The following is a 25,966-nucleotide window of genomic DNA, read 5'->3' as shown; positions in this document are numbered from 1 at the left end:
TCTTCGCTCTCTTTTGGTTACTATTTGTATGGAATATATTTTTCCATCCTTTCATTTTCAGCCTTTGTGTGTCCTTATGTCTAAAGTGAGCCAGTAGACAGCATATAGTTGGATCTTGTTTTTTAAATCCATTCAGCCACTCTATGTCTGTTGATTTGAGAGTTTAATCTATTATACATTTAAAGCAATTACTGATAGAGGAGGACTTACTGTTGCCATTTCTTTCTCTTTTTAAATGTCTTGTAGTTAATTTGTCCCCTTTTTCTTCTCTTGGTGTCTTCCTTTGTGTTTCATTAATTTTTTGTAGTGACATGCTTTGATTCCTTTCTCAGTTTTTTTTTTAATCTTCTATAGGTATTTCCTCTGTGGTTACCATGGGTTTTACATAAGGCATATTATAACAATCTATTTTAAACTGATAACAACTTAACTTCAATTGCATATGAAACTTTACTCCTTTACATCCCCCCTTTATGTTATCAAGGTCATAAATTACATCTTTTTATATTTGTATCATTAATATAGTTTTATAGTTATAATTATTCTTATGATTTTACCTTTTTAATTCTGTACCAGAATTAAATGTTATTTATATGCCACCATTGCAGTATTACAGGATTTTGTATTTGTCTATATATTTACCAGACAGCTTTATATTTTTATATGCTTTTGTGTTGCTATCTAGTATCCTTTAGTTTAAACTTGAAAGAATTCCTTTAGCATTTCTTATAAGGCAGGTCTAGTGGTGAGTACTCCCTAAGCTTTTGTTTATTTGGGAGGGTCTTTAGTTCCTTTCATTTTTGAAAAATAGTTTTGCTGGCTCAGGCTTGTAATCCCAGCACTTTGGGAGGCCGAGGTGGGCAGATCACGAGGTCAGGAGATTGAGACCATCGTGGCTAACACGGTGAAACCCCGTCTCTACTAAAAATACAAAAAATTAGCCGAGCGTGGTGGCCAGCACCTGTAGTCCCAGCCACTGGGGAGGCTGAGGCAGGAGAATGGCGTGAACCCGGGAGGCGGAGTTTGCAGTGAGCCGAGATTGTGCCACTGCACTCCAGCCTGGGCGACAGAGCAAGACTCCGTCTCAAAAAAAAAAAAAAAAAAGAAAAATAGTTTTGCTAGATATAGTGTTCTTGGTTACTAGTTTTTCTTTTTTATTCTTTTTTTGAGACAGGGTCTTACTCTGTCACCCAGACTGGAGTGCAGTGGCACAATCATGACTTATTGCAACTGCAACCTCTCAGGCTCAAGCAATCCTGCCTCAGCTGCCTAAGTAGCCAGGACTACAGGCACATGTCAACGTGCCCAGCTGATTTTTATTAAAAAAAAAAAAAAATGTATAGAGACGGGTCTCCCTATGTTGCCCAAGCTAGTCCTGAACTCCTGGGCTCAAATAATCCTCTCACCTCAGCCTCCCAAAGTGCTTGGATTACAGGTGTGAGCCACCATGCCCACCCTTTCGGGTTTTTTTCTTTTAGCACTTGGAAAATGTCATTCAATTCATCCGCTCCCTTCTGGTCTGTAAGGTTTCTGCTGAGAAATCCACTAATAATATTATGGGAGCTCTCTTGTATGTGATGAGTTGCTTTTCTCTAGCTGCTTTCAAGGTTCTCTTTTTGTCTTTGACTTTTGACAGTTTTATTATAACACATCTCTTGCGGGCCCATTTGGGTTCATTCTGGTTAGAATATTTTGAGCTTCTTGAATTTTTTGGGTTTTTTTTGAGACAGGATCTTGCTCTGTTGCCCAGGCTGAAGTGCAGTGGTGTGATCACAGCTCACTGCAGCCTCAACCTCCTGGGTTTGAGGGATCCTCCCACCTCAGCCTCCCAGGTAGCTGGGACTATAGGTGTGAACCGCTACACCTGGCTAATTTCTGTATTTTTTGTAGAGATGGGATTTCACCATGTTGCCCAGGCTGGGAACTGCTGGGCTCAAGCGATCTGCCTGCCTGCCTTGGCCTCCCAAAGTGCTGGGATTACAGGTGTGAGCCACTGCACCTGGCTGAGCTTCTTGACTTTGGATGTCCATTTTCTTTCTCAGATTTGGGAAGTTTTAAGCTATTATTTCTTCAGATAAGCTCTTTGTGCTCTTCTCTCTCCCTTCTCCTTCTGGAACTTCCCTAATGCATATATTGGCCTACTTGATGGTGTTCCATAAGTTCCTTAGGCTTTGTTCATTTTTCTTTATTCTTTTCCTCTTTTGCTCCTCTCACTTGATCATTTTAAATGACCTGTCTTTAACTTTGCTGATTCTTGCTTCTGCTTGATCAAGTCTGCTGCTGAACTTTTCTAGTGAATTATTTTCTTTAGTTATTGTATCCTTTTTTTTTTTTTTTGAGACAGGGTCTCACTCTGTTGCCCAAGCTGGAGTGCAGTGGCATGATCTTGGCTCACTGCAACCTCTGCCTCCCAGGCTCAAGGGATCCTCCCACCTTAGCCTCTCAAGTAGCTGGGACTATAGGTGTGAGCCACCATGCCCGGCTGGCTTCTATTTCTTTAGGATCAGTTTCTGGTGATTTACTTTGATCCTTTGATTGGGCCATGTTTCCCTGTTTCTTCATATGTCTTATTAATACTTGTTGGAATTTAAGCATTTGTAAAAACAGCAGCTTCTCCCAGTCTTTATAGACCGGCTTCATACAGCGGAAGAACTTCATCAATCAGTCCAGCCAGAGATTCTGTGGGCCTCTCAAACCTTTTCTGGGGATGCATCTCTCTGGGCTTGTGCATATAATTTCCCAATTAGAAAAGTTTGCTGGTTTTTATCAGGAGCTCATAATTTCTTGCTGCTTCCATTGTCTGTTTTCAGTACTGCAGGTTTTCTGGTGCTGCAACAAGCTGCTGAGCTGTCTCAAGGGCCCCCATGTATCCAAAGTATGCTAGTTCTCTGTCAGCATTCAGAGTCACACAAAACAGAAACCAGTCCCTTGGGAAGTTTCCCCAAAAAGCTGGAACATTAGATGTAAATCCCATTCTTTTCATTCCCTCCCATGGAAGAAGCCATGAGTTGGGCATTTTTTTATGATTACACTGAGCTGTGCTGGCTTGTGGAGAAAGGACTATCATGAGTGAAGGCAATGGCTTCTTACCTGTTTCCATGCAGCTGTTTTTGGCTTTGCACTTGCCTGGGGTACTGTGACTTCTTTTTTTTTCTTTTTTTTTTTTGAGATGGAGTCTCACTCCCATTGCACAGGCTGGAGTGCAGTGGCACGATCTTGGCTCACTGCAACCTCCACCTCCTGGGTTCAAGCGATTCTCCTTCCTCAGCCTCCCAAGTAGCTGGGATTACAGGCATGCACCACCACGCCTGGCTAATTTTTGTAATAATTGTATGGGGTTTCGCCATATTGGCCAGGCTGGTCTTGAACTCCTGACCTCAGGTGATCCACCCACCTCAGCCTCCCAAAGTGCTAGGATTACAGGTGTGAGCGACTGTGCCCGGCCTCTGTGACTTCTTACTTGAGTTTTGGAGTTCTCATAAAGGCTTTTTAAACTGTATGTTATTGTTAAGTAAGTGTCTATGTATTTTTTAGTGACAGGGTCTCACTCTGTCACCCAGGTTGGAGTGCAATGGCACAATCATAGCTCACTGCAGGGTTGAACTCCTGGGCTCAAGCGATTCTCCTCCCTCAGCCTCACAAGTAGCTAGGACTACAGGCATTCACCACCATGCCTGGCTAGTTTTTCATTTTTAAATTTTTTTGTAGAGATGAGTCTCACTATGTTGCCCAGGCCAGTCTTGAGCTTCTGGGCTCAAGCAATCCTCCCACCTCAGGCTCTCAAAGTCCTGGGATTACAGGTGTGAACCGCCATGCCCAGCCCAGTGTTTCTTTAGGGGACCAAGGTCTGTGGCTTCCTATTCCACTCTCTTGCTGACATCACTCCAGATTCTTAATCTTTCTGAGTTGCGGGATATTTGACAATCTGACAAAAGCTGTGAAACATCTTTTACCTAGAAAAAATACACAAACAGAAATTATGAGATATGAATTTTGAGAGAATTATATGCCCTCACATGCACATGAATATATAGCTATTCACAAAGCCTGGTTTAAAAATCTTGATACAGTCTGTGCAGTAAAGCATTAAATCAGCAGGCTTGGGTTACTTAAGCCCTGCATATTCCAAATAATGGCCTGGCCCTTGACCAGCTTCTGGGAGATAACTTCTGAAGCTTGGAATATCCTGCCTGATAAGAGTGTCTTTGTATGCCTGAGGCCTTGGGCCACACTGCATCTGTTTGTCTAGGTAGATTATGCTAACAATGTGATTTATGGTGAATGCCTATTTTTGTATGCCTGAAATCCTGGACCACACAGTGTCAATTTGACCTGTGCAGCTGGAGACTGACAGCTAAGGTCATTTACACAGGGCCTGCATACCTATATGACTGCCTCCGTTAAAATCCTGAACACCGAGACTGAAGTGAGCTTCCCTGGTTGGCAACAATTTGCACGGCGTCAAACATCATTACTCAGAGCATTAAACACTGTGAGACTAGTAGAGGACAGCTGAAAGCTTATGCCTGGTTTCTCCTGGGCTTTGCCTTATGTGCCTTTTCCCTTTGCTAATTCGAATCTGTATCCTTTCATTATAATAAACCATAACCATAAGTTTAACGGAGTCCTATGACTCCTAGTGAATTACTGAACCTGAGGGTGGTCTTGGGGACTCTTGACATAGTTCAAATCATTCACATGGAGCTAGCCAAATTGTCATAACCACTACAGCAATTAGGCCACATGTCTCTCAGCAGCCAAAACAAAAGTTCATTCAAACAAACATTTAATGAATGCTTATCATTTGCTAAGTGCTAGGAAAGTACAAAGACTCGAAGATAAATACATTCATGCGTTGAGCTACAGCCTTGGCATAGGTCTCTCCAGCCTTCAAAATATAAGTGGGACCTCATGTACCTAGGAGGTATTGTTTTCTTTCTCGTTGCTTCCAGTTTGTCTCACCGAACACATCATTCTGTGTCAGGCCGTGCTTAAAAGAAATTCTTTTTGTTTGCAAGGTAATGACTTTTTGAGGGGTTTTGTCTTAATTTTTGAAATGTTTATTTTTTAAAAGTCAGGTCTATTGAGGCATAATTTATATATAGTAAAATTCACCCTTTATAAGTATATAATTCTGTGAGTTTTGGCAAATGTATACAATCATGTAATCACCACCATATCAAGATACAGAACATTTCTGTCACCCTGAAAAATTTCCTCATGTTCCTTTATAGTCAAGTCTCCTCTCCTCACCCACAGTCCCTGGCAACCATTGATGTTTCCTGTCCCTATAGTTTTGCCTTTTCTAGAATGTCATATAAGTGGAATCATATGGTATGTACTCCTTTGTGTTTGCCTTTTTTTTTTTTTCAACTGACCACAGTGCTTTTGAGATTCATCCATGTTGTTGCATGTATCACTTGTTTGTTCCTTTCCATTGCTGGGTAGCTTTCCATTATGTGGATGTGCCACAATTTGTTTATCCATGCACCAGTTGTTAGACTTTTGGATTGTTTCTAGTTTGGGGCTACTTTGAATTAGGCTACTATGAGCATTCACATTCGGGTGTTTGTATGGATATGCTTTCATTTCTCTTGGATAAATACCTAAAAATAGGATTGCTATGTCAAATGGACGAGTATGTTTATAAGAGATTGCCTATTGTTTTTCCAAATGGCTTTACCATTTTGTATTTCTACCAGCAATGTATGAGATTTCCAATTGTTACTCATGCTCATCACCACTTAGTATTATTGATGTTTTCTTTTTTTTTTTTTTTTTTTTGAGACAGAGTTTGGCTCGTCGCCCAGGCTGGAGTGCAGTGGTGAGCTCAGCTCACTGCAACCTCTGCCTCCCGGGTTTAAGCAACTCTCCTGCCTCAGCCTCCCAAGTGGCTGGGATTACAGGTATGTGCTACCACACCTGGCTAATTTTTGTATTGTTAGTAGAGATGGGGTTTCACCATGTTGTCCAGGCTGGTCTCGAACTCCTGGCCTCAGGTGACCCGCCCGCCTCAGCCTCCCAAAGTGCTGGGATTACAGGCATGAGCCACCGTGACTGGCCTTTGTTTCGTTTTTTGTTTGTTTGTTTGTTTTTGAGACACAGTTTCACTCTGTCACCCAGGCTGGAGTGTAGTGTTGCAATCTCAGCTTAATGCAACCTCCACCTCCTGGGTTCAAGTGATTCTTGTGCCTCAGCCTCTCGAGTAGCTGAGATTACAGGAGTGTACCACCATGCCCGGCTAATTTTTGTACTATTAGTAGAGATGGGGTTTCACCATGTTTGCCGGGTTGGTCTCAAACTCCTGAGCTCAAGTGATCCACCCATCTTGGCCTCCCAAAGTGCTGGGATTACAGGTGTGAGCCACTGCACCTGGCCAGCAGTTTCTTATAAAGCCAACTATAGGACCCAGCAATTCCACATCCAGGAATATGCTCAAGAAAAATTAGTTTATATGTCCACCAAAAGTCTTATACAAGAATATTCATAGCCACTTAATTACTAATAGCCAAAAACTTGACAAAATCCAAATATCCATCAAGAAAAACATAGAACAGTTTGTGATATAATCAGACAATGGAATACCACCAGCAATAATAAAAGTAAAAAAATGTAGTAATATGCAGAACAGCATGGATGAATCTCAAAAACTTTATGCTGAGATTAAAAAAAAAAGCCAAACAAAAAAGTATATGATTCCATTCATATGACATTCAAAATCAAGCAAAACTAATCTATGGTGGTAGAAATCAGAATAATGGTTACCTCCGGAGGACTAGGTATTGATTCAATAAGGTGCAAGGGTCCTTCCAGGGTGAAGGAAATGGTCTATATGTTGAAGTGGGTGAAGGTTTCATGGTGTATACATACGTAAAAATTAATTGAGTTGTACATTTAAGACTTGTGCATTTTACTGTATATAAATTATACCTCACTTTTAAAACACTTTTAATAAAAAAAATTACTATGGACCCCTAAAAATCCTGTGTTTATTTAACAGCTATCACATTTTATCATATTAGCAAGGCACAGTGGCTCAAACCTCTAATCCCAGCACTTCGGAAGGCTGAAGCAGGAGGATCACTTGAGCGCAGGAATTCCAGACCAGCCTATCAACATAGTGAAAGCCCATCTCTACAAAAAATGTAAAAATTAGCTAAGCACAAAGGTGTGTGCCTATACTCCCAGCTGGTCACAAGGCTGAGGCAGGAGAATCACTTGAGCCCAGGGGTTTGAGACTGCAGTGAGCTCTGATCACACCACTGCACTTTAGCCTGAGTGACAGAGTAAGACCCTGTTTAAAAAAAAAAAAAAAATTACCATATTATAAATTGAAATGGACAAACTTTATTTTTATTTTATTTTATTTTTTTGAGATAGAGTCTTGCTCTTTCACCCAGGCTGGAGTGCAGTGGCACGATCTCAGCTCACTGCAATCTCCGCCGCCTAGTCTCAAGCAATTCTCCTGCCTCAGCCTCCCAAGTAGCTGGGATTACAGGCGTGTGGCACCACACCTGGCTGATTTTTGCATTTTTAGTAGAGACAGGGTTTCGCATGTTGGCCAGGCTGGTCTTGAACTCCTGACCTCAAGTAATCCACTCACCTTGGCCTCCCAACGTGCTGGGATTACAGGTGTGAGCCACCACACCCAGCCCAAAATAGAGAAACTTTAAAATATTTAACTCATTTAGAAATAACACTAATAAACTCATTACACATTAACATAACATTTAAATGAAAAATAACTACATTGTCTAAAACAAAACGATAATGGGAAGAATGTCATTGTTTTACATCTTTGCAAATTTCTTTAATGTCTGGCTCAAAAGAAGACAGCTGGATTCTTAAATCAACTTCTGCATTTAATTTTTTAAGCTCTCACATGTCACTCAGTGTTTGGAAACTCCACTGTACACTTGAAAGAGAAAGCAAATGAAAAGACAAATAACGGGTTATTATTATTATTATTATTTTCCTTTTTTTTTTGAGATGGAGTCTCGCTCTGTCACCCAGGCTGGAGTGCAGTGGCACAATCTCAGCTCACTACAAACTGTTCTCCCAGGTTCAAGTTATTCTCCTGCCTCAGCCTCCCTAGTAGCTGGAACTACAGGCGCCCGCCACCACGCCTGGCTAATTTTCATGTTTTGAGTAGAGATGAGGTATCACCATGTTGACCAGGCTGGTCTCGAACTCCTGACCTCAAGTGATCCTCCCATCTCAGCCTCCCAAAGTGATGGGATTACAAGAGTGAGCTACCGCACCTGGCCTATTATTATTATTAAAATAATTTAGACCTCATGACCATCTGAATGAGTCTCAGAGCCTGTAGGGTCCCTCCTCACCACACACTGGGAACTGCTGCTCTGATCTGCCCCCCTGCAGGCTACTTTTTTTGCATTTTTCTAGAAAAGAAATAAAATACCCACACGTAGAATTGGGTTCATGTTAGCTACTATTTTTTATACCGCTTCCTAGTACCTTTCTCATTTGCCACAGTTCTACCTCTGCCTCCCCTATATTTTCCAGGTTCAACAGCTTCGGAGAGAAGGACATCTTTTCCTCTCAGCCTGGCCCTCTGCAATGGAGGCCATAAATAGTCCAGTAGTGGAAGCTACAGAACACGTGAGCATGGCAGGGGCTGAGCTCCATTTCAAGGTAAACTCCATCACTCTCTACTCTCTTATATATAATATCACCATAATTTGCTGTTGGAATTAGTCTTTGCCTTGACAAATGTATTCACATATGTATCTTGCATCCAATTTTTTTTTATTTTTGAGACAGGGTCTTGCTCTGTCGCCCAAGCTGTAGTGCAGTGGCGCCATCTCAGCTCACTGCAACCTCCACCTTCCAGGTTCAAGCAATTCTCCTGCCTCAGCTTCCCCAGTAGCTGGGATTACAGGCGTGTACCACTCTGCCTGGCTAATTTTTATATTTTTTGTAGAGACAGGGTTTCACCATATTGGCCAAGATAGTCTTGAACTCCTGACCTCAGGTGATCCGCCCTCCTCGGCCTCCCAAAGTGCTGGGATTACAGGCGTGAGCCACTGTGCCCGGCCCCTGCATCCAATTATAAAGTATGACTGTCACTACAGAAAGTTCTCTCATGTTTCTTTTTTTTTTTTTTTTGAGATGGAGTCTTGCTCTGTTGCCCAGGCTGGAGTGCAGTGGCGAGATCTCAGCTCACTGCAAGCTCCGCCTCTCGGGTTCATGCCATTCTCCTGCCTCAGCCTCCCGAGTAGCTGGGACACAGGCGCCCGCCACCACACCCAGCTAATTTTTTGTATTTTTAGTAGAGACAGGGTTTCACCGTGTTAGCCAGGATGGTCTCAATCTCCTGACTCCGTGATCAGCCCGCCTCAGCCTCCCAAAGTGCTGGGATTACAGGCATGAGCCATCGCGCCCGGCTGTTTCTTTTCAATCAAGCTCTGTCCCCACCACACCACCAGAGGCAGTGTGGTAGAATAATAATAATACATTAATAAAAATTAATCCCAGAATATTTTAACTAGTCCCCAGTGAAATTCTTTGTAAATTTATTTGGGACCAGGCATGGTGGCTCAGGTCTGTAATCCCAGCACTTTGGGAGGCCAAGGCAGGAGGATTGCTTGAACCCAGGAGTTCAAGACCAGGCTGGGCAACATGGCAACTCCCCATCTCTACCAAAACAAATTTTTTAATTAGCCAGGTGTGGTGGTGTGCACCTGTAGCTGTGGTGCCAGCTACTAGGGAAGCTGAGGCAGGAAGATCACTTGAGCCCAGGGAGTCAAGGCTGTGGTGAGCCATGTTCATGCCACTGCACTCAAGCCTAGGTGACAAAGTGAGACCCTGTCTCAAAAAAAAAAAATTATCTGGGAAATCTCTGGATTTCTTAGGTATACTGTTCTTGGTTACAGACTCTATAGAAGTCACAAACATTTTCCAGTCTTTTCTTAGATAATAATAGATATTTTGGTTTTTTTCTTCAAGTTATTCTAAATTATGAAACGGGAGGACTGCTCTTCAAACTGTAGAACAGGTATTCAACAAAAGCTTTTAATTTCCATACTATTGAATTGCTTGGATCTAAGGAAGAATATATTTAATGGGCAAAAGTCTCAAAAGAGAAAGCAGGTCACTATTGCTCTTTCCCATTTATCAATAGTGCAGCTCGGCAAAGCTCACATCATATTGTGCAAGGTGAAAAGAACCCTCTCAGGGTTCCAAGTTGCAGGATATGATTAAAGCCTAGTGACAGTAAACCAAGCTGACCTCAGGGCCTGTTTCCCAGACAGTCCTTTTCAACATCAGTACTCAAGGCAGATCAGAACCTTTCAGAGCTAGGGGAAATACATCCTGCAGTGCTTAATTGTACACCCCTTGAGGCCTGCAGATAAACTCCCTTATCAAAAGAAGGCTTGAGTCCCCAACAAGTATTGAGTGGCTCCATTATTTCTTCCTCTGTCCCACAAAAATGGTTTTTCAGTGCAGAGGATAATTCTGCACACATTTATCAGTCCGGGCATGGACCTAGCCCGGTGGAGCACATGTGGATGAAACACGTGATGTCCAATTTCAAGGGATTTACAGTATATGTAGTTCTCTGCTTTGTGGGGAGTGCCAGGTAGATAATGACTCCAACTAAGAGGTCAGGCAGGGTGGGGAGGGGACTTGTGGAAGACAGAAGATGTGAACCAAGTCTTGAAAGATGGGTAAGATTTTTGACAAACATGGATGAGAATAAAGAGCCAACCATTTTTTAATACCGCAGCCCAAGTGATCTTTCTGAAGCACACATCTAATTATTCCATTTCCCTCTTTAAAGCCATTGGGGATGAGAAATATCAACACCCACTTTGTTTTGTGAGATAATGGTGCCCAGCATACAGTGAGTAAGGAAACTGAGGCTCAGGGTGGGGCCACGTTGTCTCCAAAGCCAGCTAGTTAATGGCAAAATCATACTAGAACTCAGGGCCCCTGGGGTTACTGCTCTCCAGCACCTCAACAGCCATTCTTGGCTGAACTCACTGAGCAAAAGCAAGGTGCCAGCAGGACTGTGTTCCTTTCTGGAGGCCCTTGGAGATAATCCATTTTCTTGCCTTTTCCAGCTTCTAGAGGCTGCCCACCTTCTTTGGCTTATGGTTCCTTCTTTCCTCTTTAATGGCTGGTTGAGTCCTTTACACATCACATCACTCTGACACTAACCCTTCTGCTCTCCTCTTAGGCTTGTAAGGACCCTTGTGATGACATTGGTCCTACCCAGACTACCTAGGATAATCTCCCATCTCAAATTCCTCATCTTAATCCCATCTGCAAGGTCCCTTTTGCAATTTAAGATAACATATTCAACAGGTTCCAGGAATGAGAACATGGACATCTTTGGAGAGCCATTATTCTGCCTACCACAGATATAACCTGGCTGTTACCACCAAGGTTTGGAATGAGGATCATTCTGGGACTGCTGCAAGAGGCTGGAAACTGGAACCAAGTGCTACCTTCATGGTAAGAAGCCAATGCTGGAACAACACTGACTGGAGCATCAAGCAAAACAGGAAGGAGCAACTCCTTCTACCCTCCTCCTGGCTTCGAGTCTCTCTCTAGCTCCCCTTGTTGGCGGGACCTATCAGAAGGCCAGCTGGCTAAGGAGGACTATAGTTTCACAGTTTCAGTTCCAGCATCCCAGAGCTGAATACAGAAGGGCAGGTTGGAAGCCGAGAGACAGTAGCTTAGTAACTGACAAAGATGCCACTAAAAAATTCAGTTTAAACAAGTGACAGCCTGTGATTATATTACATTTAATAAAAAGTTCAAAGCTCCAATATATAATGGTTTTTATAAACCAGTAAGAAAAAGCAACCCAATAAAAGTGGGCAGATAAGAATGAAAAATTCACGGGTACTGTCCCGTCCTGTCCAGTCCCATCCCGCCGCCGTGTCTGCCAGCCATGAGCTCCACGCAGTTCAACAAGGGCCCCTCATATGGGCTGTCGGCTGAGGTCAAGAACCAGCTTCTGTCCAAATATGACCCCCAGAAGGAGGCAGAGCTCCACAGCTGGATCAAGGGACTCACAGGCCTCTTCATCGGCCCCGACTTCCAGAAGGGCCTGAAGGACGGGATTATCTTATGCACACTCATGAACAAGCTACAGCCAGGCTCAGTCCCCAAGATCAATCACTACATGCAGAACTGGCACCAGCTAGAAAACCTCTTCAACTTCATCAAGGCCATGGTCAGCTACGGATGAACCCCATGGACCTGTTCGAGGCCAACGACCTGTTTGAGAGTAGAAGTATGACACAGCTGCAGGTGTCTCTTCTCGCCCTGGTGAGGAAGGCCAAGACTAAGGAGCTGCAGAGCGGGGTGGACACTGGCATCAAGTACTTGGAGAAGCAGGAGTGGAACTCTGACAACCCCCCTTGAAGGCTGGCCAGTGCATGCTCGGGCTGCAGATGGGCACCAACAAATGTGCCAGCCAGTCAGGGATGACCGCATACAGCATGAGGAGGCATTTCTACGACCCCAACAACTACATCCTGCCCCCCATGGACCACTCCATCATCAGTGTCCAGATGGGTATAAACAAGTGTGTCAGCCAGGTGGCCATGACGGCTCCTGGGATGCAGCGGCACATCTCTGACACCAAGCTGGGAACCGACAAGTGTGGTAACTCCTCCATATCCCTGCAGATGGGTTACACACAGGGCACCAACCAGAGTAGCCAGGTCTTGGCCTGGGCCAGCAGATATACGACCCCAAGTACTGCCCGCAAGGCACAGTGGGGGCTCCCTCAGGCGCTGGCGACTGCCTGGGCCCCGGGGAGGTCCCTGAATATCCCCCTTACTACCAGGAGGAAGCTGACTACGAAGTCTGCCAGCATGCTCTCTCCCCACATCATCTCCCCGTCTGGGTTTTTGGGTTTTTCTGTGTTTTCATGTCTTTTTCCTCTTAACCTGTTCAGTGCTGCCAATCAACCGAGGGTCTGTGAGTGGCAGCATGGGATCAGGCAGCAGGGCTTTTTTCCCCTTTGCCTTGGTCCTTCGCAGGACTGAGCCACCGGGCTGTGGGGGAAGGAGTCAAGGCCATATCCCGCTAAGTGTAGGGTGAGGGTCCCTGTTGGCACGTCCAGGCTGTGGGCCAAGCTGTGCTGGGGAGAAGAGACCTGGGCTTGGAGGGAACTGGTCCCCGAAGGTTTCCAGTTGCCTCTCCTTTTCTCCCTTTTGTCAGCTGATCAGTTTGTGTTTTCTGTACCCGCTAAAGCTTCAGGAAGTATCAACAAAAGAAAAATACATTTTTTTTTTTTTTTCCGAGGAATGGGGCAGGGACAGTGGAGAGGGTGCTGGGAAATAAGTCCCTTGGGAAAGGGGGCCTGGCCACGATACTAAATATCTCAGGCTCCCAAGTGGCTGGATTTCCCTAGGACCCTCAGACCAACAGACCTCAGACCCTCAGACCTGCCCCAGGGCTCGGTAGGGAAAGTGAGGCCTGTACAAGGAAGTGGAATTCTAAGTTGTTAGGGCTAAGCCTGACCCCCTCTCCATGCTAACTCCCCACACTGTGACCTCAGTAGGTTTTGTTGTTGTTGTTGCCCAGCCTGGAGTGCAGTGGCATGCTCACAGCACCTCCACCTCCTGGGCTCAAGGGATTCTCCTGCCTCAGCCTCCCAAGTAGCTGGGACTGCAGGTGCTCCACCACACCTGGCTAAATTTTGTATTTTTAGTAGAGACAGGGTTTCACCATGTTGGCCAGGCTGGTCTCAAACTCCTGGCCTCAGGTGATCTGCCTGCCGCAGCCTCCCCAAGTGCTGGGATTACAGGCATGAGCCACTGTGCCTGACCTCTCAGTAGGTTTTAAAGAGCCCCCAGCCCTCATTCTCCCTTTCTTGGCCTGACCAGCTATACTGCTCCATCTCCCCCGGCCACATGCCCCACCAAGTACTGCACAGGGACCCACACCCAGGGGCCCTGCTCCATGAGATAATGTGAAATACGACTGTGGACCAAATGCAATAAAACATCTGTTTGTAAGAAGAGAAAAAAAAGAAAAAAGAAAAATTCACAATGGCCAATAAACATATGAAAATATTCTTAATCCCATTAGTGAGCAGGGAAATGCCTCAGGGCCTAGACACAGGAGAAGGAGGTCATTCTTTTTGTTTAGAAGATAATCCCGATCCTTCATTTTGGCACAGCTGAAACACAAATTGGCACACCAATAATTAATGGATCGATGAAGAGCAAGAGTTCTCCAGGTAGGAAATAAGAAGACTGGAACATGAGCATACAAACCATGCTAAAGGAAGAGCCTTCTTGGGCAATGTCTATATATGTGGAATTAAATCTTCAGAAGAACAGTCCATGCAGTGTCTGCTCATTGCAGAGCTCTCAGTTCAGAAACAATAGCCACTTTCGAGAGCACTACTGGAGAGGTAGCTCAGCCCACTCTTGAGAACCCCAGGCCAGTCCCATTTCCCACAAGCCAGCTGTAATAAGGAGTAAATCTGGGGTGTGGGGTATTGAATAGGGCACAGGGCCAGGAAAAACAAGTTAGAGAGTCTCTAGGCACCAGTGAGTCATGTTGATCATATGATAGATCAATGTCAAATGAGGTAATAAATGACTAAAGTGCACTTCTAGGCTAGCACATAGTTGTGGCAAGAGGAGTTTGTCTTCTTTTTTCTTATTCCCAAACCAGCACGATTTGTCTTCAGTGACCCTTACAGCATTCTTTGTGCTAACAATGAGTGGGTCAGCTTGGTCTTTTCTGGAGGATAGACGAAGAGCTAAAAGTATCCAAAAGAAACCAGATAACAAAAACCTGAAGCCTGAAGACATTTTTCTTGTGTGTCAAAGTCCTAATTTTAGACCCAGTTGAAGGCTCATTATCCAACATATTACAGTATGGAATTGTAACTCTGCTGCATCTAGAAGGAACTGTCCATCACCAGAAAGAAAACAGCCTACTCAGTCAATCTTCAACATTCATGGATTCCGGTGATGGCAAAAGTGTTTCCTGACTTTCACAGTCAGTTGCTTTTTGATCTCTCTTTCGAGTCACCCTCAGAGGATACCTGGGTACCCATTTCTCTTCCTGGTTACTCTCCTATTTCTCCATCCACTACCCACCCCACCCCTACCCTGAGTCCTCGTTCCAGTCTTGGCTGTAGGAACAGTCCTGGGCCTTCTCCTAAATGTAGCATAAACCAGACCAACAAACCTTTCTCTTGAGGGTTCTGATAGTCCCCAGCCATCCTTCCATGACTTATGCTAAGCAACTCTCTCTCTCTCTGGGTAAAAAGGGCAAGGAACAAAAGGATTCTGTGAAACAGGAAATCCTTTTCTTCCACAAAGTCAAACCAGATACTAGACTTTTGGGTTGGACATAAGTTTATTTGCATGTTTGTCTGCTGCTCTGCTTTTATGCTTCAGAAGCTAGGCTGAGATTACAGGTTGAATGTCCCTTATCCAAAATGTTGGGACCAGAAGTGTTTTGGATTTTTAATTTTTTCGGATTTTGGAATATTTGCATTATCCTTTTATAGTTCAGCATCCTTAATCTGAAAATCTGAAATCCAAAATGCTCCAATGAGCATTTCCTTTGAGCATGTCAGTTCTCAAAACGTTTCAGATTCTGGATTGGGGATGCTGAACCTGCAATAAATTGCTCCTCCCTTCGTCTCCCCATGGGTTCTATATTGTATTTAAGCTGCCCTCCCTCCCTTCCTGTAACTGTGAGTGCCAAAGCAACTCAGATGTGCCTCCACTCTAAGCTATAAAGAAATAATTAGCCACAGTTAATGGCCCATAATTTGTTATTTCTGTATCCTGTTCCTCAGGGTTCCCTCCTAAATTATTATCCAGGAAGAAACATAAAACTACACATAAAACTGTATTTCATAGAAACAAAAAAAATTGAGCTCCTTTTTTTGCTTTGTCTCCCTGTGATTTGAAGCAGTTGGACTTCCTAGATGGAAATGAGGTTCACTGCCATGGATGGGAAAGGCTGCCGCACGTTGGTTTGCCTCATTATGTTGCAGACATACGTACAGGACCGACTATATAATTTGTGGGAGGGACCTAGTGAAAAATGAAAGTGTGGGGTCCTTTGTTTAATGTTAGGAATTTCAAGACTGCAACAGAGGAGCATTAAACGGAAGGTGGGCCCTTCTGAGTGTGGGGCCATGTGTAACTGCAGAGGCTGCACACCTATGAAGCCAGCTCTGCACACAGAGAGTGGTCTCAGGACTAGAAAGACCAAGGGAACTCCACCCTGAGAAGGTCAGGAGAAAGCACGGGTGAGGTGGTGAATGGTGTGGCCAAGGACAGTGTCGTCTAGGTGGTTCTCTGAAATGCAATCTGCTTGGCATTGGATATTGGAGGGCCCAAGGATCAGAGGTACAGGTATACATGAGGACGCTGGAAAGAAGCAGGGCGAAGGGTGTGAGAATGCTGGGATTGAAGGAGGGGTGGCACAGAGCGGGAGTTCTAGGCATGGAATCATCTTGTTTTGTTTTCAATCAACCCATTTCTTTCTTTTTTTTTTTTTTTTTAACTGAAGTAGAATGTATCAAATTTAGATGAATGACCTTTTTCCCTCCAAATCTGCTCTTCCCGTTTCTTCATCTTGGTGAATGTGAATCACTGTCCTCCTAGTTGATCAAGGCCGAAGCTGCGAGTTGTCTCTGACTGATCCCTCCCTAAGTCCATAGAACATCAATTCTATCATTAGTACCTCTCTTGAGCCCACACATCTACTTGTTCCATAACCAGTGAAACCACCGTCATTCCTGACCATGACTGTGGTAGCAGCCTCCTTGCTTACAGCTTCTGAATCATCTAGACTGGCTTTTTAAGTCCTCATTCTGCCACATGTTAGCTGAGTGAGCTTGGGCTGGGCTCTTTACCCCTCTGTGCCTCAGTTTCCACATCTGTAAAATGGGAATAATAATACCTATTATAAAGCATGGTTGTCAGGGCTAAAGGAAATGAAGACGTGGCTGAGTGTCTTCCCTCTTGTTCCCTCTCCATCCCTCAGGCCTTCAGTGAAACATTCCTTCCCTTGTCTGACTTGCTCAGTGCAGGTTCCCACAGGCTGCCAGCCTGCTCTGCAGCCCTCATCACACTTCCCTGTCTTCTCTCAGCATTCCTCTCCATAAGGACAAGGATCTTGGTTTCCATGGCCAATGTCCATCTGACACGGAGTAAGAGTTCACCTTGCTATGTGACTGATATTCTCACATAGAATCAAACGTTCCCAGGCATGACTCCCTGTAAGCTTTCCCCTAACTGTAAGTAAGTGAGCAGGTGACCACGTGACAGAAACAAATGACGAAGACCAAGACTATCCCACCAGATATTAAATTAAACCTGGGGCACTGGAATGGCTCATTAGAGCAGATCCCTCTGTAAGAAACAGACCTAGGTCAGGTAAGGCCACCCAAGGAAGCCAGGAAACTGGGTGCTCCAGGTCAACACAGCCAAACTCCCCAGAGAACACAGTGGGGCTGGGGCCAGGATGTGACAACCTGGGACAGGGAGACACCCCAGAGGAAGGAATAAAGATGGGACCTCTGAGTGGTGGGCCATCCCTTTGTCCTCAGGCCCTGGAAGCTCCCCATCCAATGCTCCCCACTGAGGCCAACAGGGTAAGAGGTGTGCACGCTAGGGGGCTTGTGCCCTGAGCCGGTCAAGGCAGAGCAGGGGGATGGGGTGCTAGGGTTTTTTTTTTTTTTCTTCATGAAATAACATATATGTAGGAAAGCACATCAAACATATCTGTAGGGGTTGCTGAATTATAAACCCACTACTCCAATCAAGATCTGGAGCATCCCTAGCACTCTAGATCCTCCCCAACCTGTTCTCTACATCCTCCTAGAGACCACCGGGACCTCGGCTTTTGTAGTTACCATATTCTTGCACCCCCAAAGAATAGTTTTGTTTTGCCTGGTTTTGAACTTCTCAAAAATGGAATCATACTGCATATATTTTATTCTTTTTTCCACTCAATATTCTGTGAGATTTGTCCATGTGGCTGTATGTAACTACTTTATTGATTCATTGCCATGTTATGTTTGTGGCTAACTTTCACAAGTTCCTTATTCCTTGCCCTGTGGTTGGACAGTTGTGCTGTTTCTGGCTTGTGCATTTTCCACGACTTAGTGTGAGACTTCTTCTGGATGGCTTGCAGGGGAGTGGAAGTCTGGGCTGGAAGGGAAGGTGAGGGAAGCAACAGAAGCAGCCCTGGGCATGGGGGGCACAGAAGGTGGGAGGGATCTGTGGGTCAAGCAGGACTACTGAAGTGCAGAGCAGGGTTGAGGGTACCACAGAGGAAAGGGCCTCCATGTGTGCTCCTACTCTGAGACTGGACGGGAACACTCCCCGCAAGGCCATAATCGGGGGGTTTAGTAGGTATGGGCACGGCAAGAGAGGCCAGACAAGGCAGCTTATTGCACAATGCTGCCCTTGGGGCTCAGAGGAAATACTAGAAATTGACCAGAGAGTCAACCTCTGGTGCCGCTCCTTTCCTAGGATGGGCATCCATCAAGAGGTTTGTATTTGGGAAGTTCAGGGATCACTGGCTGCACATCCAGACACTGGCCCACATGGAGGTAAGGCGGCTGAAGCCCTGAAGGGAGGGGGTCTGCACTGCTGACCACTTGCCTAGACCTCGCCTGTGCTGGAAGCAAGGCCACCCATGGAGCCCATCTGTCAGAGATTTCAGCAGCCCAGGGCAGAGCTTCCTATCCTTGCCAGAAAACCTGTCCCTGGCATTACCCCAACCCCGGTATTTCTTGTTGGGGACTGTCCTGGCTGGAGATGGCCAAGAGTCCTTCCCACACCCTGAGAGACCTGACATATTTCCCTCTTCTCTTGGGTTTGGCAGATATGGGTAAGAGGAGGGATGCTGTTGCCTTGGAGCTGCCAGGCTGCATGGCAGACAAGCAGGATTCCTGCTGCCTCCCATGGAGACTACACTGGAACGCAGGTAAGGTGCTGGGAATCAGTCACAGATGTTCAAGTGCAAGCTTTGGCAGAACCATTCTTTCCACTGTAGATCAGCCAGACTTTGTAAAACACGATCTATTTCCTCACTGGATCCTCAACAGTCCCATGGGCAGACTGGACAAATATCCCCATAGGTGAGAAATTAAAGCAGAGTAGAGTGGTCAACCCCCTACCCCGTAAGTGACTGGGGGCTAGAATACAGGTCTCACAACACTGGGTCAGGGCTTTGTCTGCTGTGCACAAGCAGGCACTTGCCTAGGCAGACACTGAGCTCTAGCTTCATCATTTCATGTTTGATTTTCTATAGTGTAATCAATCATAGGATCATTAGCCCCCCTGGTGTCTGCTGCAAATTTATCTTAAATGCCAATTTGTCCCTGCATTAGAAGGGAAGCTGTTTAGTTGAGGGAGCTCTTCCTGAGAAACGGTGAATTTTATGTTATTTTTTATTTTTTTGAGACAGAGTTTTACTCTTGTTGCCCAGGTTGGGGTGCAATGGTGCAATCTCTGCTCACTACAACCTCCGCTTCCCAGGTTCAAGCAATTCTCCCGCCTCAGCCGCCCAAGTAGCTGGGATTACAGGTGCCTGCCACCATGCCCGGCTAATTTCTGTATTTTTAGTAGGGATGGGGTTTCACCATGTTGATCAGGCTGGTCTTGAACTCCTGACCCCAGGTGATCCACCCACCTCAGCCTCCCAAAATGCTGGAATTATAGGCATGAGCCACCATGCCCGGCTGAAACAGTTAATTTTAGTGAGCAGCTGATTCCTTCTTTTTTTTTTTTTTTTTTGAGACAGAGTCTTGCTCTGTCGCCCAGGCTGGAGTGCAGTGGCTCGATCTCGGCTCACTGCAAGCTCCGCCCCACGGGTTCACACCATTCTCCTGCCTCAGCCTTCCGAGTAGCTGGGACTACAGGTGCCCGCCACCACGCCCGGCTAATTTTTTGTATTTTAGTAGAGACGGGGTTTCACCATGTCAGCCAGGATGGTCTTGATCTCCTGACCTCATGATCTGCCTGCCTCGGCCTCCCAAAGTGCTGGGATTACAGGCATGAGCCACCGCGCCCGGCCCCTGATTCATTCTTGCATTGGTGATTGCTTCATGCATGACTTACTGAGTTTTGGAAAGAAACAGTCCTGTGTAAAGCCAATGAAACAGCACTAGTACTTTAACATTCAGTGTTCTTTGGAGTTGTTCTTGAACCGTTCTCTGCCCTGGTTTAGGCCTTTTATCATGCAGGTGGCCTCTTACTGCTCTTTCCACCTCATCTTGCCTCGCCTCCCAGCACCCACTTCCATTCATCCTGGGCCCAGGAGAGACTGGGTAGCGCAGCGGTTGAGAGCGTGATTTCAGGAGGCAGAGGGCCCAGATTCAAACCATGGCTCTGCTGCTTCAACTTTCTGGGTGACCTTGGGCAAGGGGCTTAACAGCTCTACTGGCTCAGTCATCTTAGTTTCAAATGAGGCTGTCACAGTACCTCACCAGGTTAATAGGAGAATTAAATGTGTTACTCATGGAAAGTATTTGGACAGTGCCTAGCTCATAACAAATATTAACTATTATCATCTTGTTCCATTCTCTGTTCAGAAACCTCAAATACCTATAGAATTGGGACCAGTGTTTGGCCTGACATAGGAGACTTTTTTGGCCTAAGCTTTTAACAAATATTTCCTGCCTTTCCCGTTCGCTAACCCATGCCCTCTGGCTCAGATCCTGAAACCCGCCCACTTGCCTTGGCTCACCTTGACGTCATCATATTGCCATGTGTTGATGTCACTGCTATCCCCCAAGGGGCAGGCTCCCTGCTCAGATGTACATGTACTCTCTTCTTCCTCTGAGCTATAACTCCAACTAGTCAGTATCCAAGTTCCTGTAGCCACTAGTTGTGGAGAAAGCTAAAGTCATCAGACATGAAGAGTATTCTCTACACAACTCAACCACTTAGAAAAATCACTCTCCACTTAAACATCTCTTCCTCTTTAACATACTCTCCATCCACCATAGCCCAGCTTTCCTGTTATGGATTGTGAGATGTTGAAAATACAACAAAACAGGCACCAAAGTACAATTTAAGTTTTGTAAAATATGCAGAATTTCACATAGTTGGTGAATGTGTTGGCAAACTGCTCAGATGAGTGTAGCCATTGGAAATAAGGATCACAGAGAGTAGGTCCATTAACAAATGAAGGGGAAGGTGACATGTCTAACCAATTAGGTGTTTCCTAGGGGGATGATGTGAATATCAAAGACTAAAGGATTTAAGAGGGAAATTGAGGAAGCCCTTGACTAACTTTTCCTAAAATGATCCTGTGATTGATTACACTAGAAAATCAAACATGAAATAATGTCCTATTGCGCAATCATATAATTTGGGGAGGGAAATACACCTAAAATATTATTTTTAAGAATTAGCCTGGTTGGGAGTGGTGGCTCACGCCTGTAATCCCAGCACTTTGGGAGGTCAAGGCAGGTGGATCACTTAAGGTCAGAAGTTTGAGACTAGCCAAGCCAACATGGCAAAACCCCACCTCTACTAAAACTACAAAAATTAGCTGGGTGTACTAGTGCATGCCTATAATCCCTGCTACTCAGGAAGCTGAGGCACGAGAATCTCTTGAACCCGGGAGGCGGAGGTTGTAGTGAGCCAAGATCGTGCCACTGCACTCCAGCCTGGGCGACAGAGCGAGACTGACCCTCTCTCAATAACAACAACAACAACAAAGAATTAGCCTATAGTTGCAATTACCTTTTGTTAAAACATACTTTTAAACAAAACAGTGGGAGATACTGGTGAAAGGATAAATTTCAGTTAAATAGGATTAGGTTAAAGAGCTCTATTGCACCACAAGGTGACTTAGTTAATAACAATGCCTTGTATTCTTGAAAATCTCTAAGAGGGTAGATTTTAAGTGTTTCTCATCACAAAAAAATAAGTATGTGAGGTAACGCATATGTTAATTAGATCGATTTAACCATTACACAATGTATACATATTTCAAAACATACTGTATATTATATATAATTTTGTCGATTCAAAAAAGATACTTATTTCAATAATAGTTTCATTTTGCAAGATTAAATTCAGATCAAACCTTTTTCACTATGTGCTGTATGAAACACTGGTCTCCATTTTCAATGGGTTGTCTCTAAGAGGCTTTTTCAGGTCCTGTTCTTTTTGGATGAGGGTATGAATATATTTATCTGCCTGATCATCTTCCCTAACAGGCAGCATATTCTTGAGAGCAAACAGTGCCTGAGACAGAAGTGCCATGTCATCTCATGGAACGGTAGGGGTGGGGACATGTGTGAGTCACCAGTGAAGCCTGCACAGAGACTTAGCCTTCAATGACTTACTACATGAAGGCGCCACAGAGCATATCCAGAGCTGTCAGAAGCCAAGACTCTCTGTGCATGCATTGGTTAGGGTCCTCAGCAATGAGGGGTGACAGAGTACCGAGGCAGAACAGCGCAGAGGGTTCCTGAACAGACAGCCAGGCCCTTGTTCTCAGCTTGATCTGGGCTTTTCAGGCATCAGCAGGGCCCTCTGAGGGCATGAGGTGCCTTGGAGGGCAGCAGGGTGACCCGGAAGACATGTGACTGGCAAGGGTGTTCTGGTAGGCTCAGGTAAGGGGAGGCAGAGGCCCCTCTGCCCTTGCCTAGGGCAGCACACAGAAAACATGCCCAGTGGCTTTGGGTGCTCTAGCTCATTCCTGTCCAACCAGGGTCAAAGCTTCCTACAACTGAGTGTCATAAATAGACTGACGATGGGGCTTCCCCCAGTCCCAGGAAGGGTTGGTGGGGTGTCGGAATTCAATTACAATATGAAAATAAGAGGTGAACTTCCTCCTTGGGGTTGAAGGATAGGAGGGCAAACTTGGCATCGGCGTTCACCCCCACACTAGGTGCTGACTGCATCCTGCAACAGAGGATAAAAGCGAAGAGCAGACGTTGTGGCCTCTCAGTTCAGGGGAAGCCCCGAGGCATCTCTGGCTGACAAGGCTGAGCTCAGTTTTCAGGCCCAGAACTAGTCCCCAGGTTAATGCCATCGAACTGCGTGGGGGGTGCAGGTGAAGCATGGCCACATAGACACGTCCAGATGGGGACACCTGATGCTCTCGCAGTCTCCCCAGGTGCCTGAAGGAGGCCTCCAGAGACTTAGAACTGTGGTATATAACAGGCCTCCATTTTCAGCACTTTAATTTCTGCATGTCCAAGGAAGCATGCATGGAAGGAGGGCAGAGAGCTGAGCCTCAGAGCAGTAATGCCAAGGAAGTAGGTGAGAGGGCTGCCTGCAAAGTCTCACAGGCCAACTACAGAGGCAGAAGAACTGGCAGGAGGGTTAGCAAGGTTGCAGGTTGCAGAATGGTTGCAAGAAAGAATGCTTTGGAGTGGGTCTAGAGTGTGTGGCTAGTCCTTGGGGACACCCAATGTTGGGGTGGTGGGGGGGGCAGCAGAAGCAGGAGGAAGAGGAAGGGGTGGTAAAGCAAAGACGATATAGAGCTGGCCACTTTCTGTTCGTTTCACAGTGAAGGGAAGGAGCAAGACAGGATACTTGCTGGAGGCAGAGACTTGAAAGAATTTGCTTTGACTTGAAAGAATTTGCTTTGCAGGCTGGAGGACTGGACAGCTTTAGGGATAGAGGAAGGAGCCAGCCAAACAAGGTTGAAAGAAAAAGGCTGAGGCCATGGTGGATGTGGGACAAAGCCCTAGATCATCTATTCTGGCTGTCATTTTGTCACTTACTGAACCATTTCTGTTCTCTAACTCCAAAAGTGTGAGAATTTCTGGCAGAAGAATCTACACCACGGTTTACTCTGTAACAGACAACAAAAACAAGTAAAGGTTTGTTGCAGAGTATTTTTAAAAAACAAAACCAAGACAACTCACTAAAGGTGGTGAGTCAGTTACCTCTAGCAAGTGGGAATTTCACTTGTAACTGTGTACACTTTTTTTTTTTCTTGAGACGGTGTCTTGCTCCGTCAACCACGTTGGAGTGCAGTAACGCGACCTTGGCTCACTGCAACCTCTGCCTCCCAGGTTCAAACGATTCTCCTGCCTCAGCCTCCCGAGTAGCTGGAACTATAGGGGCGTGCCACCAGGCCCGGCTAAGTTTTTGTAAAGATAGGGTTTCGCCATGTTGGCCAGGCTGGTCTTGAATTCCTGACCTCAAGTGATCCGCCTCCCTCGGCCTCCCAAAGTGCTGGGATTACAGGCATGAGCCACTGTGCCCGGCCTTGTGTATATTTTTATGTTAATGAACAGTATATTTTAAAATGCAAAATACAATTGGAAAATTCTATAGTAGAACCTTTTGTGTAGTGAAAAAAGCCTCCAAAATGCTTCTGTAAATGAAGAGGTTCATGTACTGGGTTGCTCAAAGTCCCCTGCAGTCCCCACTTCTTGGCAGGACAAGGGAGTGCCAGGAGAGCACTTCCTGCAGCACTGCAAGTGCTCAGTTCCTAGGGGCCTGGCCTGTGCCCACTTCAGCAAAAGGAATGGTGTCTTTTTTTTTTTTTTTTGAGATGGAGTCTCGCTCTGTCGCCCAGGCTGGAGTGTAGTGGCACAATCTCGGCTCACTGCAACCTCCGCCTCCCAGGTTCAAGCAATTCTCCTGCCTCAGCCTCCTGAGCAGCTGCCATGCCTAGCTACAGCTTTTGTATTTTAGTAGAGACGGAGTTTCACCGTGTTGCCCAGGCTGGTTTCGAACTCCTGAGCTGAGGCAACCCACCCGCCTCGGCCTCCCAAAGTGCTGGGATTACAGGCATGAGCCACTGCACCCAGCCATGTGCTGCTTTTTCAGAAGGAAAACAATCTCCTTGGAGTCACTCAGCACTGGCATCTCCAGCTAGTGCCCGCAGGATGGCCTCTCGGGCATTGCCACCTCCGGTGGCTACATGGGCCTGACCTGCTCACTGGCCTGAATGTGCAGTGGTGCCCAGGGTCTCCAATGCCAGGAGATCACATTAAAACCTTTGGGTATTTGGAAAGGGGAAGAGAAAGTGGGGGTGTGGGACAGGAGGAAGAGCAGCACTACTGGTAAGAGTTGTGTTCCCACCTCCACCAAGCTTCCAAGATGTTGGTGCAGCAGGGAGAGAGGAAGCACTGCTCCTGGGCCTTTCCCCGACTCCTCCCACAGCTTCCCTCCCTGAATCAACCTAAGGAAGGTGCTGCAGGAGGGGCTCTTAGGATGTACACGGTTTCCAGAGGTGGCTGCTCCCTTTTCTGGGCTGTGAATCATCCTGTCCGTAGAGAGGGACTAGCTCAGGCTGCTTGACCCAGGGAGTGACCTCTCAGCTCCTCGGGGAGATGCTGCTGCTCCAAAAGTAAGGGGGCAGGGAGAGTTCAAGCCCAACCCCCTTCCTCCCAACCCAACTAGGACTCCTCTCCAGGGGTCAGTGGCAACTGTCGAGAGGCACACCATTCTCATGGTTTCCATTTCCGTCTCCTCATCCCAGTAATAGAGGCTGGCAAGCTGACATCTTACTGTCTTTCCAAAACTAGGAGTCTCTAGTTAGGCGGTAATAAGGCAGCAGCTAGCTAGCTAGCTTATTACTGAATCAGATGAAAGAGAACAGAAAGAATCAGACCACCCCCAAGGGGCCAGGGGATGCAGTTTGTGTCCCAAGGGCTGACAGGGACTTCTAAAGAGGGAGCTGCCCCGGTACACAGTGTATGCCAGCACTTTCTGGGGGACTTGAAAGAACCTCCAGTTCTAAGGCTTGATCTTCCAGCTGGCAAAGTGCAGCAACCACTTACTACAAACTCATGTCTATTTGAACTCGGATGACATGGCCTTAAATATGTTCGGCAACCTTGGGCTCCTCTGTCATTGGAGAGGGTGGGGAGGGCCATCTGAACGCAAGGCCTCCACTTCCTCTTCCAACCTTGGGCTCTGGGATTTATTCTTAAAGAGATGCTAAGAGCACCATAGCCTGGACCCAGGCCTCTGTGATGCAGAGGCGAGGTCCACCTGGCTCCACCTTC

At 45.9% G+C, this 25,966-nt stretch overlaps 1 long non-coding RNA gene and 1 pseudogene across 2 annotated transcripts in view; both read left to right on the top strand.

Moving 5' to 3' along the window:
- LOC129529410 (uncharacterized) overlaps nt 1-25,966 on the top strand; it is a 64,408-nt gene that overhangs the window by 14,046 nt on the left and 24,396 nt on the right. Inside the window, exons 1-3 of one of the 2 annotated variants that reach the window (XR_010133132.1) lie at nt 5,796-5,906; nt 8,527-8,655; nt 18,859-18,960. This is a non-coding gene — a long non-coding RNA (uncharacterized lncRNA). Of the gene's footprint in view, nt 1-5,795; nt 5,907-8,526; nt 8,656-18,858; nt 18,961-25,966 lie in introns of those variants that run through there. The other variant, XR_008674901.2, reaches the window with a different exon arrangement.
- LOC101136881 (calponin-2-like) lies at nt 11,883-12,928 on the top strand (annotated as a pseudogene).

Source organism: Gorilla gorilla, chromosome 23 (genome assembly GCF_029281585.2).
Source record: "Gorilla gorilla gorilla isolate KB3781 chromosome 23, NHGRI_mGorGor1-v2.1_pri, whole genome shotgun sequence".
In the NCBI taxonomy this organism is placed as follows: Eukaryota; Metazoa; Chordata; class Mammalia; order Primates; family Hominidae; genus Gorilla; species Gorilla gorilla.
Note: the sequence above shows the minus strand (reverse complement) of the source record. Positions and strands in the feature narration are given on the sequence as shown.